Raw genomic sequence first — 20444 nt, 5'->3', positions numbered from 1 at the left:
TGTTCAGGTTTACAAAGCAGTGCTGGCACGCATGTGGCCCAGCCCTTACTCCAGCCTCAGAGACAGGCTGGCTAAAACATCTGCTTAAAAGATGGCTCTGACCTCCTCACAGATGTCACTCAGCCTGCTCAGGTTTACAAAGCAGTGCTGGCACGCATGTGGCCCAGCCCTTACTCCACCCTCAGAGACAGGCTGGCTAAAACATCTGCTTAAAAGATGGCTCTGAAGGGCCCACTGTTGAGAAGGAACTTGAGTCTTAATTGTACCATACTTTTTTTTTTTTTAATTTGGGGGATGTGTTGTCTTGGTTTCTGCTCTATAACAAAGTGAAATAAGCTGTATGTATACATACATCCCCTCTCTCTTAGACCTTCCTCACACCCACCCTTTCCAACCTATCTCGGTCACCACGGAGAACTGAACTGAGCTCCTTGCAAGCATAACAGGTTCCTACTAGCTATCAGAGAAGGTAATGGCAACCCACTCCGGTCCTCTTGCCTGAAAAATCCCACGGACGGAGGAGACTGGTAGGCTGCAGTCCATGGGGTCGCTAAGAGTTGGACACGACTGAAGCAACTTAGCAGCAGCAGCTGCCACTAGCTATCTGTTTTTTACTGATAACTTCTCTCTATGTCACAGAGATCCAGAAAGTTTACAATATACTCTTTATATCTGGAACGTCTATTATGGCTGTAAATGTAATATATTTTGTGAGTCTGAACCAGGGGTGACTTCTGACCCCCGCACATCCCCACTTTAGGAAGACTTTGAGCAATGTATGAAAACATTTTGGGTTGTCACAGTTGGGTCAGGGCGAGTATGCGGAGGTGCTCTTGGTGCATTGTAAACAGAGACCACAGATGTTCCAGCATATCCCATAATGTACATCAACTCTGAAATGTGTAAATCAAGACAACCTCGGTATCCTGCCTGGAATGCTATGGGAAGTACTTCAAAAGTAAAAGCTATGACTTCTGTTCTCCAAGCATTAGGGAGGAAAACTATCCACATTTATTTTTGAGCTCTGGTTATATACAAAGCTCTGTGGCAACTGCAAAACAAAGGCATGTCAGTGCCCTCAAGGGATTTATGGTATCCTGGAGAAGCTTAAAATTTAGTAAGAAACTAACACAGATATAAGCCCACAGTGAGTGATACTGGAAAGATTTTAAGAAGATTTAACAGAAAAGGGGGAATTTGACCAGAGTCTTGAGGTGACTGAGTGAGGAAGCAGATAGGACTGGCGGTGATGTGTGTGGAAGAGTGGAGAAGGTAGGGGGCCTGGGACGAGGTCATGAAGCCCAGTGGCCTGCGTTCATTGCCATACCTTCAAGCATGCCCAGCAAAGCCCACTGTAGAAACTGCTCACATATTTGGAAGATCAGAGAGACCGCTCTGGTTTTCAAGTCTTTTCAGGATAGTTTATTAGAGTAACTATTTTTGGTATTGAAAATAGGTAAACATAAAAAGTGGGCCAAGAAATCTAGAACTCCTGTAGGACTTTTAGACTGACACACATCTGAAAATTTCCATTTTGCCAAACAAAGCAAAAATGACAAGTGGGCTCCGAAAATAGTCTTTGATGCTCCCTTTATTCAGTTTAGCAGAGAAGGAGATGGCAACCCACTCCAGTATTCTTGCCTGGAGAATCCCATGGATGGAGGAGCCTGGCGGGCTACAGTCCACGGAGTCGCAAAGAGTCGGACACGACTGAGCGACTTCACTTTCACGTTATTCAGTTTAGCAGAAATGGGATTTGAGACACACAGACAATTCTATGAGTTTCTTAAGGAACCTTTGATGTGTGATTTGCTTCTTTCTCTGAGGTTCATCTTGACTGTTCTTCTTTACCTCCAGGTCCCAGTGGCTGCTGTAGGGGAGTGTGGCTTTAGAGAAGGACTAGGATTGCAAGGGGAGAGTTGAATTCCATTTCTGACTCTCTACTAACAAGCTGAGTGACACTGGGCAAAACTGCCAGTGAAGAGGTTGTGTTGGACTAGGTCATGTCCAGTTCTAACCTTAGATACAGATTCCCCCATTGATTCCCTTGTTCCATTCAAAGAGGTTAGAGAAAGTATGGCCTATCTCAGACACATTTTGTGATCTTTCGGTGAAATGTTGAAATAAGCAGTTTCAAGAGCCTTATGTTCCCACGAATGGCCTGGTATACCTTATGAATAAACAACACTGGTTTTTGTTACTGGATCTCATTCACAGCATATTTACACAGTCATAACTCCACAGTGTTTCCTGACAGAAATTCTGGAAGGGGGAAAATGACAGTGCAGTTGTCTGCTAACATCTGGGTGTACTTTTTATACATGGATATGGCCCTGAGGAGTATCATTCCAAGGCAGGAATCTAACCTGATTCATATTTCTACGTAGAGGCTCTTCAAGAAACTGTCAAATGCTCCCCACTGTGACAAACGGGCATCCTAGGGAGCTTACAGAAGTAGAGTTTAGATGCATTTTGGAAGAAATTCCTACTGTCTTTCCAAGGAAAAGACTCCTGCAATATTTTTTTGCTAAAGAGATCAGTATTTTTTTATCTCTTGTTTGTCTTGACAGCATGGAAACCAGAGACCGAGGCTGGATTTTTCTGTTCCTATTGTCTCATTTGTTTGAAAAAGCAAATTTTAATTAAAGTCATTCATGTGAACTTAAAGACTAAAAAGTAGGATTTGCTTTCAAATGTCCTGGTCTGACTCAGTTTCTGCAGTTTAGTGACAACTGCGTTAGAAGTACTGATGCTGAAAGCTCAGCCTCTGGGCACCACTGCCAAATCAAATCTTTGAGACGAAATTTTGGGTAAAATCAGGAAGAATAGCTTTATTCCTTTGCCAGGCAATGGCGAACCCAGCAGGCTTATGCCCTGAAAAGTTGTACATTCCAACCTGGGAGGATGTGATAAGAAGTTTTATAGCAGTGGTGCTGATAAGAATCAGGATGAGTACAGGGTCTGCCTGCCTTTAATCTGGCCTCGGGGGTCTCCTGATGTTCCCTGAAGAACGCTTCATCAAATAGTCCAATCTTCCTTTTCTTGGGGTTTTAAGAGCTCAAGGATGTAAGATATTGTCTGTGTATCCATTGAGGGGGGGACCAGCATCCTGTCCCAAGGCTGAACTATTGTTTCTTGACTGTTCCTCCCTTGTCTCTGCATGCCCTCCCTTACTTGATTAGCCCTAACCTACCCTTTAGAGCTCAGGAAAGGTCCTGGAGGCTGAAGCTTATTCCCTACAGATAAGAAACGGGACCCAGAAAGGTCCCCATGACTAGGAGCCCCACAGGGGTTCAGTTTTAGTAATGGTGTTGTTTTCTCAGTCATGAGATTGACAAAATCTGTCTGGAAACAATATTTGATTGTAGAATTGCTTTCACATAACTTCATTCCATTGTAATGATTTAACTTAGCAGGGAAAAAAAAAACAAAAAACCAAACGTTTAATGCACTAATCTTTGCACACTGACCACAACTTAATTCATTCAATAAAAGGACTAGTATGTTGAATCTAAAGTGCATCGAGTACTGTTTCAGTTGACTTTGCACAAGTATTTCCCCAGTGTTAATGGAGAGTTCTGTGATTATTGATCTGAATTATCTACTGGTTATAACTATCACTTCCCTGAATACAGTGCTTGAAGTGAAGTGAATTTGCTCAGTCGTGTCCAACTCTTTGCAACCCCATGAACTGTAGGCTACCAGTCTCCTCAGTCCATGGAATTTTCCAGGGAAGAATACTGGAGTGGGTTGTCATTTCCTTCTCCAGGGGATCTTCCCAACCCAGGGATCGAACCCTGGTCTTCCGCATTGTAGGCAGACGCTTTACCATCTGAGCCACCAGGGAAGCCCGAATACAGTGCTTACCAGGTGCTCTGTGCGAAGCTGAGAGCTTTGTGTGCATGGTGCTATTATTTCCCCAGTTTACAGATGAGGAAGGCAAAAAGTGATAGTGTTAGTTGCTCAGTCGTGTCCAATTCTTTGGACCATAGCCTTCCAGGCTCCTCTGTCCATGGAATTCTCCAGGCAATAAAACTGGAGTGGGGAGTCATTCCTTTCCCCAGGGGATCTTCCTGAAGGCAACATATAAGCCAAATGATGTGCTGAAAGTCCAGGGGGATGGATGCCTTTTGCTTAATCGTTTGTTGAAAAATTCCTTGAGCTTTGAAACACAGAAAATTAAATAGAGTTGTTTCTGTTCTCTGAGGATGTAAGTTCACGCACTGTAACAGCTTTATCACTATGATTCTCAAATAATTAACATGAGACAGGTGACAAGGGAAAGAGATTGCCTTGAGGTCAAGCAGACCCATGTCTGCTTCTAATATCAAGAGAATCCATGTGACTTTGGCAGAATTACCTTCTTTCTCCATTTGCAGTGTTTCGGAGAAAATTGTAAATACTTTACATAAAGTACCTAGCACGGTGTCTGGCAGATTGTAGGTGTTCAATAAATGTCGCTGGTGGTGTTAGCAAGCTCAGGTTCAGCTGCTTGCCACTCAAGCTAATGCTTGGAGGACAAGTGCTGGTGGGAACAGAAAGGTGGCTTTATTCAGGAGGATGGTAACCTGGGGAGATGGCAGACTCATATCCAAACATCAACTTTGAAGATTCCACTTGGCCATCAAAGTCTTTAAAGGGAGAGTCTTTTGGTGAGGGAGTCAGAGTCTTCCTTACCTTCCACTGTGTGCAGACTTTCTTCTGATTGTTTGGTGGTTAGCTCACGGGGCAGTGCTCCAGGAATCTTGTACTCAGCCAGGATTTACCATCTTCCACCTGGGTAGGAGGGCTTTCCTGGTGGCTCAGATGGTAAAAATCCACCTGCAGTGTGGAAGACCTGGGTTATATCCCTGAGTCAGGAAGATCCTCCGGAGAAGGAACTGGAAACCCACTCCGGTATTGTGGCCTGGGAAATCCCACGGACAGAGGAGCCTGGTAGGCTACAGTCCAAGGGGTGGCAGCATCTGACAGAGCTAAGCCACTGACACACATGGGTGGGGACCCTAGTTCCTGCAGAAGAATTCAAAGATATGCTTATGCATATTCTTTGAGGAGGAACCAAAACCTTGTCCCACAGCAGCACCATTGTTTCTTGACTGTTCGTCCTTAGGTTCTGCATCCCCTCCCTTGCATGTCATCCTCTGTCCTCCCTTTCCCTTCCCGTCTTCAATCTTTCCCAGCATCAGGGTCTTTTCTAATGAGTCAGTTCTTCCCATTAGGTGGCCAAAGTATTGGAGTTTCAGCTTCAGCATCAGTCCTTCCAATGAACATTGAGTAGTGATTTCCTTTAGGATGGACTAGTTGGATCTCCTTACAGTCCAAGAGACACTCAAGAGTCTTCTCCAGCACCACAGTTCGAAAGCATCAATTCTTTGGCACTCAGCTTTCTTTATGGTCCAACTCTCACATCCGTACATGACTGCTGGAAAAATCATAGCTTTGACTAGACAGACCTTTGTTAGCAAAGTAACGTCTTTGCTTTTCAATATGCTGTCTACGTTGGTCATAGTTTTTCTTCCAAGGAGCAAGAGTCTTTTAATTTCAAGGCTGCAGTCACCATCTGCAGTGATTTTGGAGCCCAAGAAAATAAAGTATCTCACTGTATCCATTGTTTCCCCATCTATTTGCCATGAAGTGATGGGACCAGATGCCATGATCTTCATTTTTTGACTGTTGACTTTTGAGCCAGCTTTTTTATTCTCCTGTTTCACTTTCATCAAGAGGCTTTTGAGTTCCTCTTCACTTTCTGCCATAAGGATGGTATCATCTGCATATCTGAGATTATTGATATTTCTCCTAGCAATCTTGATTTCAACTTGTACTTCATCCAGCCCAACATTTCACATGATATACTCTGCATATCAGTTAAATAAGCAAGGTGACAATATACAGCCTTGATGTACTCCTTTTCTGATTTGGAACCTGTCCATTGTTCCATGTCTAGTTCTAACTGTTGCTTCTTGACCTGCATACAGATTTCTCAGGAGGCAGTTAAGATGGTCTGGTATTCACACCTCTTTAAGAATTTCCCACAGTTTGTTGTGATCCACACAGTCAAAGGCTTTAACATAGTCAGTGAAGCAGAAGTAGATGTTTTTCTGGAAGTCTCTTGCTTTTTCAAGGATCCGACAGATGTTGGCAATTTGATCTCTCTGCCTTTTCTAAATCCAGCTTGAACATCTCGAAGTTATCAGTTCACATACTGTTGAAGCCTTGGTTGGAGAATTTTGAGCATTACTTTGCTAGTGTGTGAGATGACTGCAGTTGTGCAATAGTTTGAACCTTCTTTGGCATTGCTTTTCTTTGGGATTTGAATCTACTCTTGGGAACTCAGGGAAGGTCAAGGAAGCTGAATGAATCCTATTTCCTGCAAACAAGAAATGGTGGACACAGAAAAGATTTGTACCCAGGAGGACGCCACAGGGTCCTGCTCCGTTTCAGTATGATTTTGCTATTGATAAAATTATTTAGCCATATGAACACACAGTGCTTAAGAAAATTAAGTGAAATCTCTGTTGCTATTACAGCATTTCCAGGTATTTGTTGCCCAAAATATATTTCTGATAAGCTTAGCATTTGCCGCTTTCTATTTGAAGCATAATTTGGTCTTTGTCCCTAGTTCCTGGTAGAGTTCCCCAAACCTTTGGAATTCCCTGAGTGATTGTATTATCTTCTGTGGTTTCTAGTAAGCCCGTTTCAGTCACACCTGCATTTATGCTAATGAAGTGACTTTGAATGGATCCCTAGGTAGGCTCAGGATGGATCCAGTGATTAGAGGGTGGGATCTCAACTCCACCTGTCAACTCCAGGAAAAGGAGGAGGGTTGGAGATTGAGCTTTACAAAATGTCTTGAGCAAGGAAATTGAGAGAGCTTTTGAACTGGAGGATGCACCTACGTCCTCCAGGATGGAAGTGTTCCCTTATTCCATAGACATGATAGCTCCTACCACCTTGTCCTAGGCACTTCTTCATGTGGCTCTTCATTTTGTATCTTTATATTGAGCTGGTGGTGAACATAACTCAAGTGTCTGAGTCCTGTGAGCCATTCAAGCAAATCGTCAAACCTTGGGAGCCAAGTTGGACAGAAGTATAGGGTAACCTGGGAGCTCAGTACTCGTGGCTGACATCTGAATTGAGGACGGTCTTAATGGAGCTGAAACCACACAATTCAGGTGGGGACTTGAACCCACAGTATTTTAATGGAGATCACACACCTGGTCTCAGGACTTAATGAAGCTCAGGTTCTTGATGTCTCATTGCAGAAAAGAATTCAGGAAGAGACAAAGTGATAAGAAGTGGATTTATTTAGAGTGATACACATTTCACAGACAAAATACCATCCGTCTCAAAAGGTGAGAATGTCTCTGGGAGAAATGCGCTCTGCAGATAGAATGTGGGCCATCATGAGAGACCCGCAAATATGAAGTGGTTATTTTTATGGCTGGGTAATTCCATAGGCTAATGAGTGAGAGGATTATTCTAACTATCTGAAGAAGGGGTGGGGATTTCCGGGAGTTGGGCCACCACCCACTTTTTGGCCTTTTATGGTTGGCCTCAGGACTGTCATGACACTGCTGGGTATGTCATTTAGCCAATGTATCACAGTGAGCGTAGAATGAGGCTCAAGGTCCACTGGAAGTTGAAGCTTCCACCGTCTTGGACCTGGTTGGTTCTACATGGCTGTGTCATTCTTTTAAAGGTTGTGCCCTGCCCCTTCCCTCCCGTTTCAGGTCAGCGCCTTTCACCTACAGAATTTGATGCTAACTCTGAGTTGTAAGTATCAGAATTGAATTGAAATGTAGGACACCCTTTTGGTGCCTGAGGAATTGGAGAGTTGGTTGTGGGTGTTGAAAAACACCCTGCTGCTGCTAAGTCGCTTCAGTCGTGTCCGACTCTGTGCGACCCCATAGACGGCAGCCCACCAGGCTCCCCCGTCCCTGGGATTCTCCAGGCAAGAACCCTGGACTACTAAAATCTGAGTGAAATCATATAATAATAAGAAAGTGCACTTATTTAAACCCTACATTGGTTGGTTTCTGGTTAACTGCTGTTTTACTGGACCAGGAGTATATCGGCAGCAAGTTTTAGAGGAACCATAAGCATTGTATATATAGAAAATCCTTGCTGACTAATCAGGTTAAGGATACAGATGCTATTTTCTGAAATAAATACATGCTTTTCTGGAGACCTATCCAGCAGTGTGTTGCCACTCAAGGTCACTTCAACTTTTCAGTAAAGGCCAAAGGACAGTGCCTGTAACCACAGGGTACCAGGATAGCCTGCATCAGGCCCAGGATGACATAAATTCAGTGGAGCACAGCCCAAACGGCTTATTTGTTTTAGGTCGCAGCCCCATGTATACCTTCAGGTGATTAGGTATAAGAAAAACATTGGCGCGTCTAACCTTTGAGGCTGAGAAATCTCATTTCTCTTTTCTTTTTGTTTTACTTCATCTGCGGTGAATGACTCTTATTTTCTTGTTGCTGTTTTATGACAGTTGGAAAAAAAAAAAAGGACTCCCGCTGTGCAAATATTATACTCATTCCTTTGGCCTGGAGGGAACCAGCTACAGGAGAAATCCTGGATCTTTTTCTTTTTTTTTTCATTCAGATCTGATAGGTTTTGAGCAACCCTTCTCTTAGCCCCTGATCTGAAGCTCAGATTCCCAGAGCCCTGGGGGTTGGGGGGAATGAGTCATTTCACATGTGTGCAAATCAGCTGAAATTCTACAAGGCTCCCCCCTTTGCAGGAAAAAGGGGCTGTTGAGTCTTACACTGCTGGCCTCTAATGAGAGTCACCTTCTCCCTGAAGCAAAGTGAGAGCGTTCCTGTGAAGCTCTACACAGTTCATGTCTGTGTTAGGATAAAGCATGTTAGAGCTAGCATAGTCCTGCATACAGTACGTTAACTGAGTAGGTGTTTCTACCGCGCCTTTAATTTAGTAGAACGTTAAAAGCAAAAATGACTACATGGAATAGCAGGGTCTTTGTTTGAAATTTCGACCACCTAGTTGATGGTGTGTAGAGACTCTGATTCCTCCTTCCAACCTGTGGAGAGCCAGTGGTGAGCTGGGTGATGGGCAGCTCCAATATTTCCAGCATGGGACCCGGCTGGAACTCTCAGTCCACTGGCCAGTCCCAATGTTCGCAGCCACCTAAACCTCCCCCCTGCCAGGAAACGGTCCCTTTCCTCCCTGATTGCTTTCTCTTATGAGAAGAAGGTCGATGGTACCCACCGCTTCTGGGGCAGCCCTTCATACAAGCCGTGGGTGCCCTTGAAAGGCAAACTGCCCCAGGAAGGCTTTGAAGAAGGCAGGGAGGGACTTTTTCATCTTTGCAGGCCCCAGCCAGAACATTGCTTCTCAGTGCAGTACAAGCAGTTTCAAAGTTATCTCCCATGCTGATATGAATGTGATAACACGGAGCAGAGAGGTGCCATAATGATTTCCTTTCAAATGGTTGCCTCACCATTTATCTTTGCACGCTGTCGCAGACTGATACGGTCAGGAGGTAGCAGTGGCATGGAATAATTAATCTCTCACTGGGGAAGTAAGTTCCTCATTTGTCTCCTGAGAAATTAGCACTGCATTGACAGGGAAAGTAGATGATACAGTGAGAAAGGAGAAGGGGTGTGGTGGTTTTAACTCCTGGTGCCAAACTGTATGTTTTCACTGAGCACCTACTATGTGCCATGTGCTGGGAATGCTGACAATACCTGTGCTGGAGTAGTTCATTGTCTCCTGGGGTCATATATTATTTCTAAACGCTAGTCACCTTTACGGAATGTCCAAAGCTACTACAGTGATGCTTGTATCTTCCTCTTAAGAAAAGATGAATTTCGCTGACTGCACTAGGTATTGTGAAGGCTCAGCTTCTGTAAGGAAGAGCCCTTCTTTCCACCATCACCAATATGAAGTGGCTTAAGAAGGTAACACTCCCAGGTGAGTGGTCTAGGACTCATGGAATATTCTGCGACGCCCAACAGGGGGCTCCCATCTCTGGTTTCAAGTCTTTCCTATTTTCCAGTCAATGGGAAGAGAAACAGGGAAAAAAATCACGCCTTGTGTTTAAGGGTAAGACCTAGAAGTAGCACTTAACACTTTGCCTCTGTCATAAGGCTACACCCACTTTGAAAGCAAAAAGGCAAGAAAATACAGTCACGAACTGGAAAGCCATGTACCTTAAAACCAGCTGGGCTGTTCTCTTTCTTATACAAACAAGGGAACCTAGACATTTAAAGGGACAATACGCAGTCTCTGTCACAAAAATATTGGGTAAGTTCCTATTTGCTTTTCTAAGTTTCCAGAAACTCACTTCTTGAGTGAGGTCTATGGTTCACTCCCTAAGTCAGTAACAGCCAAAGGTGTTGATGTTTGGCAGAAACTAACACAATATTGTAGTGCAATTATGCTTCAATTAAAAATAAATAAATTTAATTATATATACATATATATATATATAAGAATAACAGCCAAATGTTAACAAACCAAACCTGGGTCCGCTCACTCGTGCCCAGAAAAGCCAATCTACTGACGTCGGGTTGTGGTGAAGGAAAGTGCAGCATTTATTATAGACAGTGCTGGACACCTAGTGCTCAAAAGCACTCAGACTCCCTGATGGGTTTCAGGAAAGCATTTTGAAAGCCCAGGTGAGGGAAGGGAGTTGCAGAGTATATGACCAGTTCATGTGCAAGCGTAACAGGGAGGTGTCACAGGGGTTAACATTATCAATCTTCAGGCTCCAGTAGGTCTCCAGCAGGCTTGAGGACCATGTGCTCATGGTCATCGAGTAGTTAACATCTTCATGTGGTAGTGGTTTTGGCACCTGTAAAACAACCTGAATATTCATTGGAAGGACTGATGCTGAAGCTAAAGCTCCAATAATTTATCCACCTGATGCAAAGAGCTGACTCATTAGAAAAAACCCTGATGCTGGGAAAGATTGAAGGCAGGAGGAGAAGGGGACAACAAAGGATGAGATGGATGGATGGTATCACCGACTCAATGGACATGAGTTTGAGCAGGCTCCGGGAGTTGGTGATGGACAGGGAGGCCTGGCGTGCTGCAGTCCATGGAGTCGCAAAGAGTCGGACACGACTGAACAACTGAACAACAACAGAAACAACTCAGGAAATGTTCATCAGATACTGTTATCTAGGTTCAGAGAGGAGCTAAAGCAGAGGATACAAGGGAGGGCTTGTCCCCTCAAAGGCTCCCCCATAGGGTCTGTTCCCCTTACAAAGCAAAGGCTCCCCCCCCTTCCCTAGGTTCTGCCCTGAAAGAGGCATGGTAACTAACGGACTCGTGTGGGTGGGCATGGGGGCTGGGGTTGTTTTGAGCCAGTTTCTTTTTTGGGGGTAACATCATCGGCTGTCCTATGTGGAATTCAAATGAGAGCAGAGCATGACTCTAAGAAGCAGTTTGTGGAAAGAGTCAATCCGCTGTTATCCCTTCCTTTGAGGCTGTAAATGCACTGACTGGGCCAAGCAAAACAGTGGCATGATCCACCGGAGTAAGAAGGAGTGGCTGGTGGGTGACCAGGGAATCCTTCTGTCATAGAGAGATCCATGGCGGCATGTTTCCTCATAGAAAGGGGGCTGCTAGCCTGGGAAGCATACAGATGCTTTGAAGGGACCGTGGAAAGCAGCCACATGGCACTTATCATGGAGTCTGATGCTAATGGTGAATGCTTTCTCCTGTTTCTCCTGCTGAAGGCAGAGTGTTGTTGACAAGGCCCAGGAAATCTAGGCCCCAGCTTCCCAGGTGGTGCCTTTGGAATGCTGTCGAACCATCCCAAGTGGTTGAAGGGGGCCCGAAATCACTATAGACCCAGGCAAGTCCCCGGTAATCGTGCAGGCCTCTTCCACCTCCCTCATTTTCTCTGTGCACGGTGATTTCGAAAAGAATGCAAAGCGCTTGATGGAGACTTGCAGTTAGAATGGGTTCCTGCTAGACCCTTGGGAACTAGCTCAGCTGGTCACGATGGTGATTTCAAATATCAAGACACATTGGAGAATCAGGTCTGGCATTTTGATTTCCTCTATGAGGTTAGTACTTTGTATCCTGTTACATGGTTGGTATTTTATGAATGAAAAATGAGTTCTAGATATTAACTAATTCCCCAAATGAAGTGTTCCTGAATGAGCTACTTGTAGGTTAGAATTTAGTAAGTGGAAACTTTGAATGTACCAGATGAGAAAAATATTTAAGGGAAACTTATTGTGAATTCTTTAGTGAAGTGAACAATCGTCTTCCACCATCCTACCCATTAGCTTTGACAAGGTCAGTGAAGTAACTCTTTCCGTAAAATAATAATAATAATAATAATTCTGCCTTTGGAAGATACCACATCATTCTGTAAAGTCAGTTTCCTCCACTGTATAGTAATTTTTAGTAGGGATGGGGTATTAGCAGAGTGATCTCAAGAGTTTATCATTCTGAGTTGATGTTCCCTTTGGAAACATCCATGACTCAGAAATATACTGCATTAAAATCTCCCGTGATAGGAAAACAGTGTGTGTGGATTGCCAGACTGTGGTTTCTGTGGTTGAAGTAAAGAAAAACAATGGTGTTTTCCGAGCTCTTGACTCCACAGTGCAGGGTAGATCGAATGAACAGAGCAAACCACAGCCACTCATTCTGCTTCCGTCTGGTTTGCCTCTCCAGAAATTTCCTAAATTACAGCAATGCCAACGTGCCGGTTAGCATCAATGGAAACATCTTGCAAATTGTTAAATGGAGAGCTCAAGTTTAAAAGAACCTCCTTTATTCTGAGAAGAGATTTTATTTGGTTTCAGTTGTTCCTGTAGATTTTTTTAAATATAAAAGATTTCACAGAAGCATCATGCAAAATGGTGAAAAACAAAGTATTTTTTAAAACACATCCTATTTAGGACTGATTATTGTATTTTCCAGTTTAATATCCATTCCTTTCAGGTGACGTATCTTACTCTTTTTTGAAAACTTGTTTAGTGGCTAAGTTGTGCCTGACTCTTTTGTGACCCCATGGACCATAGCCCACCAGACTCCTCTGTCCATGGGATTTCCCAGGCAAGAATACTGGAGTGAGTTGCCATTTCCTTCTCCAGGGGATCTTCTGCACCCAGGGATGGCATTCAGGTTTCCTGAATTGGCAAGTGGATTCTTTACCACTGAGCCACCAAGGAAGCCCTTTTTAAAACTATCATCAATTAAAAACTACCATTTAAACACAAAACTCTTAACTAAGAAAATGAACCCAAACTCGTTAAATATTTCTACCCAATGAGCTTCTTGGCCCTCTAAATGACCCATTTTTTCAACCCCTCCCCTTTTTTTTAATTAGAATTTTCTCTTATCTCTGATTTTCCTTTTTTTAAAAAAAACTACGATTATCTAGCTTATCTTCTGTCGTTTCATTTATTATAGCCCTGATTTTAAAATACCTGCTTTTGTGGCCTTTCTACAGTATCTGACACACTTTGGCATGTGTTGGATATAACCCCTTTATTCCTTCATCCCCCACCTCCCCCAGTAAGTTCCACCTAGAGGTATAAAAATACAAATTAAATGAATTGGTCATTTTTGTGCCTGATCTTACCCTTGAGTCTCTTATTTTTGTGTTTAGCCATAGTCTCCTGGAAAGCTGGATTTTTTTTTTCCCCTGAGACTACGAGGAACACTGTGCTGAACTCACCCTATCTGAGGCTCTCTATTTTTACCATAGTGGACCAATCCTATATACCATGTTTTGGGGATCCAGCTATATGTCTGATAAAGTAAGTCAAGCTAAGGTCGTTATAGTCAATGAGGTCTTAATGTTTAGCCTAAACTCAATTTAGTCACTTAGATTTTTTGACTGAAAACTGTAAGTTGTGTATATGGATGAGGAGGAAGATGAAGCTGGGGAAAGTAAGAAGTGGTATTTCCCATTAGAGGTTCAGTTGTGCCAGTCAGGCTTGGAGCTCATCTGCTTAATGTGAGACCAGCCTTGACTGGTAGGCAAGAGGAAATTTAATTTGCAATCTATTTTATTAAGGGATAAATTAAGGTACAGTGTGGGAATTGAAATCATCTGAAGGTAATAGAACACAGAACTTGCCTAGATTTAAAACTGGGTCTTTTGTGCATTTCATTCATAATGACACTGTAATAATAGCTACACGTGTTAAGCACTTATAAGCCAGGGACTGCTTAATATATTTTTTCATTTATTAATTCATTTAATTCCCACAACACCCTGATGAATAAGGTTCTTTTGTCTCCATTTTATGTATGAGAAAACTGAGGAATCAAAAAGCTTAAGAAGTTCCTCTCAGGTCATATGGCGGGTGAACTTTGGAGGTGAGGTCTTAAGCCATATACTCTTAATCAGTATTTATACTGTATTAATGTGGTTTGATGATAATGATAAAAAGAGCCATGACTCTTTAGGGCTCAAAAGAAACTAAAGTCCATGTTTTGGTAGCATTATTAATACCAGAAGGATCAGCTGTTAAATAAGTGTTATATAAAAGGGTCTTGACCTTGGATAATATTAAATCTTTCTCATGAATCTACTACTGTGACCAAACTGCAAAGTATGCAGTGGATGAATAATTAAGCCCAGATGTCTCTTCCAGCCAGAGCAGCAGCAAAACCTGGGGGAGGGAGTGTGAAGGGAAGATAGAAATGACAGACTCAGTATTCATAAAAGCCTTGATAATTAATTTGAAAATCAAATGTGTTTTAAATGCCAGCCCTCCGCTAATCCTACGAATTGTGCAATAAAAAATAAAATCCTCCTGCAATTTAACAGCCAGCAATACAAAAATCTTACTGTGTCAAATGTAATATGCATAACTGGATTCCCAATTTGGTTTTCTTAAGGAGAAATAATTTAGTTATCATTAAACTCTTTGGGAAACTGGTTTTAATAATGTTCTTTGGTTATCAAGGGTATCGTTTTTCCTTCAGGCAAAGAGGAAATGTGCAGCCAAAACCTCTACTATATGTGATAATGAAGTCGGTCCATTTCTGTGCAGGATTCCAACAATTCTTTATAACTCAACATGAGCAGAGGTGTGAAAGCAGGCATTTTCTCAAACTCTAGGAAATTGCTGAATTCACAGATTTCTATCTCAACACAACAAACTGGCTGTATATTAAATGATGCCCAAGTTTGGTTTGTTGGCTTGTTGTTTGTTTGGCTTTTTAAAAATATTTTTTTAGGACTGTGGTAATTTTTTTAAGGAATAATAGTTGGAGGGAAAAAAAATCTGTAAAAATAGATTTGTAATTGTACCAAGTGTTAATTTTTCTTATTACAATATATAAGAAGGGTAGGAAAAATGAGAATTACTAACTTCATCATCATACTTGTGTGTTTATTTCCCCCTGTGATTTTCAGCATAGGCATGTTCCTGTCATGATAGAAACCAAGGACATCCCTTTTTCTTGCCTACAGTGAGAAAGTGCCAGGAGCTGGTCCCCATGCTTACACAATTGATTAATACTATAAACATGATTCTGAGAGAAAGTGAAAGTGAAGTCGCTCAGTCGTGTCCAACTCTTGGCGACCCCATGGACTGTAGCCCACCAGGCTTCTCTGTCCATGGAATTTTCCAGGCAAGAATACTGGAGTGCGTTACCATTTCCTTCTCCAGCGAATCTTCCCAAACCAGGGATCGAGCCTGGGTCTCCTGCATTGCAGGCAGATGCTTTACCATCTGAGCCACCACCTAGCCTCAATATAATCCTGCCACCACGACATTTTCTGGATCATTTCTTTAATATTTATTGGCTTGCAGTCACATATGGTACCATTTTTTTAAAATCAAATACCTTTCTCAATGTATGGTACACATTTTTTTCTTTTTTCTTTTCTTTGTAGCCAGATCATAACCTATACCTTCCCCAGCCCTGTGCATTTCTGAGCAAACTTATTTCTCCTCTTTATTTCTTTGCCCACTCCACCACCAATCTGATATCCCTTTATAAAGTCGTTCTTTTCTGCTCTTGGTCAAAGAGGTTCCAATACTGTGTAGACACTGGAATTCTGTTTGAAAGCGTCCTTTTTTAATTTGGGGACCAAGGCAAGGTGTGGGGTGTGACAGGGCATGCTGAATAACTGAAATGGCATGACATTTATGATCCAGATGTCATAGCAAGCTGGGAGACAGGGCAGCTGGGCTGATAATTAGATGGCAGATGTCCAGGCAGTCTCACATGATACATATTATTTCTGTATATTTGAGACTTGGAATCCTAGCCCGGAAAGAGAAATGAGAAATCACCTCACCCATATAATAAAAACATAAACTAGATCTCATACAGCTGTTGCTTTCAAAAATTTATGTATTGGTAATAGCATGCATGAGAAAGCAAAAATCACTTATAATCTTAATTTTGATCTATCTCTATGAACATGCATAATCTGGTTATTATTGTGTTTACTTTTCTAAGCAAAATGTTAGCTCCTGTTTTCTACAAATGAGAGAACCAGAGGCACAGGATAGTTAGATGATTTCTGAGATCACCCACTAAATTAGTGGCAAAAAATGAGACCAGAATCCCACAGTCTCCAGATTGTCATGTCAGCTTTCTTTCCAGAATACCTTTAAAAACTGTTTTTTTTCCCAGCTTCATTGAGCTGTAACCAACATATAACATTGTCTAAGGTGTATAGTGTGTTTATGAATACATATATATTGCAAAATGTCTGGCATTAGCATTAGCTAACACCTCCATCAACTTACATAATTATCATTTATGTTTTGAAGTCAGAACATTTAAGATCGACTATCTTGGCAATTTGCAAGTATATCATACCACATTATTAACTTTGATCATCATGAAGTGAAGTGAAGTGAAGCCACTCAGTTGTATCCAACTCTTTGAGACCCCATGGACTGTAGCTTACAAGGCTCCTCTGTCCATGGAATTTTCCAGGCAAAAGTACTGGAATGGGTTGCCAATGCTCATTAAATCCCCAGAACTTACTTATCTTATAATTGAAAGTGTGGTGTGTATTCTCTTACCAATATCTCCCAGTTTCCCGACTGCCTCTTATTCTTGAATCTGATCATAAGAACAAGAAAACCTATCCTTTAACCCCTTTCTAAGTATATGCTTGAACCAAATCTCCAGTGACTTCTTAAGAAAGCTGGACACAAAGCTTTAAAGCTTCGGTTAAAGTGTTCTAAACAAACCCTACATGGTAACAAAGTGATAGCTAAAGTTTGGAAAATTCTAGTTGGTGGCATTGATTCATTTTAATTTAAAGTGTACTTGAGAGAAGGATCACTGTCTAGCCATTCTTGAGTTTCAGTCATTGGACCCCCTGTTCATAATAGCTCATCTTGTAACCGTACTGTATTTTGAACCTCCCTTCTACTCTGTAATATAGCACTTTTTTATCTTAAATGCTTTCAAGTCCAAGACCTTGTGGTTTAAAAGCAAAAGTCAAATCTATTACCATTTTTGTGGTTTTGTATACAGATTTGGAAAAAGAAGTGAAACTGATCACTATGTATGCTATTTTACAGTGCAGATATACCAGTTGCCAATTATTACACAAGAATAATTTTTCCCATAGCAACAGGGAGAGAGAACTATATTTTTAACATTTTAGAAGGAAATCTCAGTTGAAGAGAGATGTAGGTAGAGAAATAAGACTTTAAACCTTCAGACTTCCTGGTCTTGGCATTAGTTTAAACTCATTGATGGAAAATCTTATGAGAATGTTGTGTTCAGCTGTTTTATGAGTTATGGAACCAGGAAAAAGTGGGGTTTTCGTATTTCTCAGACATACTATGTGTACACACAACTCAAAAGCAAGTAAACTGTCAAACTTCACACATGACTATTGTCCTGAGAAATATAATTGGGTGTAAGTCAGAAGAAAGTGACTGGGGGAAAGAATAAAATTTTAAATTGTCTGAAATGCTTCTCATGTGAGGATCCGGAAGAACTGCAATACTGAAGTTTCATTGTTTTCTTACCTATTAGAGTGTTTGAGGGAAAGTCTGTTACTCTTGAGTTATTGCTAGTTGCTGCTAGGACATCCTGTTCAGTCCCTTGTCCTGTTACCCTGTATCTTCTGGAAGAGTCTGATGATACCCACCAATGGATTCAGCCATCCCCATGGCTTGGGCACACCTTGCTTTGGGGCAGGGAGGAGCTCTGGCTCAGTCTTGCTACTGGTTGCTCTTAGACTTCTGGAACTCAATCCCTCAGCCACATGTTTCTCTTGAAGGGAACATCTCTGCTTTTTTCTTGTGACCAGGATTCCAGTTACTGGGGATCTGCCTTGTTCTGTTGTTCCATGAACACTCCTCTTCACCCAGCCTACAGTCTAGTTCAGCACCATCCTGTATCTGCAAATAGCCACACTTAAAAATTAAAAAGAAGCAAGTGCAATTAATTTTAAGGCCATAATAAAAATAGCAATAAATATATCTTCTGATCAAAATATCACCAGTACAATTTCCACGAATATTTAAGACGGTGAGTATTCACACCTAACCTACAAGACTTAGGAGGTTTGTTGTTCTTTAGTCGCTAAGTGATGTGCGACTCTTTGCATGGCCTGCCAGGCTCCTTTATCTATAGGATTTCCCAGACAAGGGTACTGGAATGGATGGCCATTTCCTTCCCTGTGGGATCTTCTAGACCCAGGGATCGAATTGACATCTGTATCACAGGCGAATTCTTTACCACTGAGCCACCAGGGAAGCCCCCTAATGAGATTACATATTTTAAAATGTTATTTTAAAATAATGTCTTGATTTTCCTGGCTTGGTCCAGTATCATTTTATTAATTTGTATTAGACTTGGAGAAATCTACAGGGAGCTTGACAATGCTCAAACATGGTTTAAACATAAGCAAAATAAATGAGAACTTCCTCTGCTGAATGTATTAGTCTTTGCATTCAGCATGCTTGATGCTTGCTGTGTATAGAGATCTGTTTGCAGATGCATTTGAATAGGGCTTATAAAATAGCAGGGCCTGACTCCACGGGTGAGAGGAAAGATATAGCTTCTTAATAAACTTGGAATGGCTAATGTGTTCCTCTCAAATGAATCATTAGCTGTGTCCACATGACTCCAAAACTAACATATTCACAAACAAAAAGTCTCAGTTAATCTTTTCAGCTGTTTGATGTACATCAAGCATCCAGATGTTCAAAACATCCAACCTGGAAATTTCTGTTCTTATTTAAAAGTTTTGCACTTGTGTATATTATTCCTTTTCTCAAAGACCAAGTACAGGGTCTACATTGTATTTTTCAGTTCACTCTTTAGAAGTATAGTAACATCATTCCAAATGCATGAAGAGCTCAATTATTGGCCCATGGGTTCTCCACTTTGTGGTCTGGGTTTTGAGAAGTGTTGACTATCTGATGGCTTCCTGAGTCACTCAGCAGTTACGCAACAATAACTTAAAATATGGTTAACAAGTGCCGTGATATCAGTATTATTCTAAAGTAACTTCAACAAAATAATGTTAAATTTGACATACCGAATAAAGTTAGATGTTGAATTATCCACTCTTAGATCTTCTATGCCACTGACCCCCTTTTCAGTAAAGTGATTAAAAACATTGACTACAGTAATATTTTATTGCTATCAGCAACTGTTATGTCACTATATAAATCTCTATTTCTGCCACATATATTATGTCTCAGCATGGAGCTTATATTATGTCTTTCATTTTAACAATTTTCTAATTACTGTCATTTTTGTCAGGTTGCATATTTTGTGGCCTACAACATTGATTTCATCTTAATGTCACCAGGGGGAATTGATGATCTTAGGTTTGGCATCATATTAATTAAATCCATATGTCACATATTGTGCAGTGTTCTCAGGAAAATATTCTAATACTTAAATACAAAATTGAGATTGCTTCCAAAAATGGTGGGCTTCATATGAAATCCATCATGTGATAATGCTGTCTTGACGACTGAGATGAACAGATTTAGATGTGAAAGGCCAGATCCTTTTTAGGTTAAAAGTCATATCTAAACTGCTACCTTGACATTCAGGATCTTACAAGGGATAACTCTCTGGGACTGTCACCCCAGGGAACCTTGAGAGCATGTTGTTGATCAACGTTCAGTTGCTAAGTTGTTTCTGGCTCTTTGCGACCCCCTGGACTGCAGCACACCAGAAATCCCTGTCCTTCACTGTCTCCTGGAGTTTGCTCAGACCCATGTCCATCGAGTCTGTGATGCCATCCAACCATCTCATCCTCTGTCGTCCCCTTCTCCACCTGTGGTAGACTGAAAAATGTCCCCCAGAGATATCAGGTCCAAAATCCTGGAGCCTATACATTTTACCTTATATGGAAAAAGGGTATCTACAAGCCTGATTAAGTTAGGGACTATGAGCAAAGGAGATAATCCTGTATAAATAATATTACAAGTATCTTTATGAGAGAGAAGCAGAGAGAGATTTCCTGCAAGCACAGAGGAAAAGGTGGTGTA

General features: G+C 41.6%; 1 protein-coding gene across 8 annotated transcripts in view; it reads left to right on the top strand.

The window, feature by feature from the left end:
* The window catches only part of NRXN3 (neurexin 3), a 1763013-nt gene that overhangs the window by 1616936 nt on the left and 125633 nt on the right, over window positions 1-20444 (top strand). The gene's annotated exons all lie outside the window — the stretch shown is intronic.

Source organism: Capricornis sumatraensis, chromosome 2 (genome assembly GCF_032405125.1).
Source record: "Capricornis sumatraensis isolate serow.1 chromosome 2, serow.2, whole genome shotgun sequence".
Classification (NCBI taxonomy): domain Eukaryota; kingdom Metazoa; phylum Chordata; class Mammalia; order Artiodactyla; family Bovidae; genus Capricornis; species Capricornis sumatraensis.
The sequence above is the reverse complement of the archived record's forward strand: the minus strand, read 5'-3'. Positions and strand labels throughout refer to the sequence as shown.